This window comes from Morone saxatilis, unplaced genomic scaffold (assembly GCF_004916995.1).
Source record: "Morone saxatilis isolate NCDOM2014 unplaced genomic scaffold, NCSU_SB_2.0 Contig14, whole genome shotgun sequence".
Taxonomy (NCBI): domain Eukaryota; kingdom Metazoa; phylum Chordata; class Actinopteri; family Moronidae; genus Morone; species Morone saxatilis.
This window is the reverse complement of record NW_023339696.1, coordinates 14730649-14732214: the sequence shown is the minus strand read 5'-3', so window position 1 is coordinate 14732214 and position 1566 is coordinate 14730649.

The window sequence follows — 1566 nt, the reverse complement described above, 5'->3', positions numbered from 1 at the left end:
GATAGAATAGAATAGAATAGACAGTGACCTCATCAAAGAGTCTATCAGTATTTAAGTTTGTCCTTGCCTGGCAACCCTGGCTCTATCCCAGCCTTATTTTCCTGCCAGAGAGAAAACCTCGCTCTGGACCCCATCAGCTCTGCCATGGAACTGATCTATTCACTCTCGCCATCCATAAAGATGAGAAACCAACACAGGGTGTGGGCACACCCATGCCAGGAACCCTGTCGTACCCCAAAGAGCCCACATCATTGTTTATTCAGCTTGAGTGCATCATATCTTGGCAGCCAGGGTGACAGTGAATAGGCATTCTAGTTCATAAGAACATAATCATAACATAACTTCAAGTATCGACTCCCCTAAGAATAAGGAATAATGAAAATGGCCCTTGTGCACACCTTTTTGCCCTGAGACTCCAAAACCAGTTGGCATTTTGGTCATCTGCTTCATGCAAGAGCAGATGAACGGTAAACTTTTTGTGCTGCATTCATGGATCCACCAAGGCTGATTTTTTTTCCTTCATCAATACAAAAGAATGCCTCCATCTATTGACCGTGAAAAGATGTTCATAGATTTGTCCCCAGTGAAGAGATGTCTTTGTTGGTTATCTCCATTGGTGAGCCGCCTCCATTTGGCTCGGCCTAATCAGAACACAAACACGCCTCTGTCATTTGGCTGTTCTCCCTCTCCCTCCCCCACTCCCCCCCTCCCCCTTTCAGTCTGTCTCTTATTAACTAACACTACAAATTAGATTCTATTTTCTCCCTCCTCAATTCATTTTCTCTTCTATTTTTTATATCCCCTCTTCTCCTTACACTTTTATGGTGTGTGTGTGGGTGTGTGTGCAAATGCAACTGAAAGAAAATCTCACCATACCGTTATTCCCTCCTCCCACCTTGGCCTCTGATTTGTTTTCTTTCTTTCATCTTGCTTCTATCTAATCTGCTCATCTAGATGGTGTGTGGCTCTCCCTGAGGCACAGACACTGAGGCCTGGCATACATTAACTTTGCTTGTCTGTGCACAGCCTGGTTTCGGTTGCCAGAGGGGAAGTGTTGCAATGTAAAGAGAATCCCTGAGGGAGAAGACTTGCGCTGGATTCCTGATGAATGCGAGTTGGTCACATCCTTAATATGTTCAACATTACAGTTTCCTTCAAAAAAAGAAACACTTTCACACCATAATGCTCACCTCCACATCCAAATAACAATGATCTGCATACAAACACAGCTACAAGATCAAAATATATAGAGAAAAAGAGGGACACGATTAAGTAAACAAGAAAAACGTGTCCGATCCAGAACTTAATCAGTTTTAACTAGATGTTATGCACAGATATTTTAAAGTTTTGAAAATTACTTAATTAATTATTAAAATAATTATTAAGTATTTATACACCAAATTTGGATCCTGAGACTGAAATCTGAAACCTGTTTATCTGATAAATGAATGCCTTCAAAACTAAAGGAAAATATATATTTTTGCTTGTAATTCTAAATTTTTGGTTCATTAAACATAACAGTCAAAAAAAAGATTGTTCATTTGGAAAGCACTGTTATTCCAAATA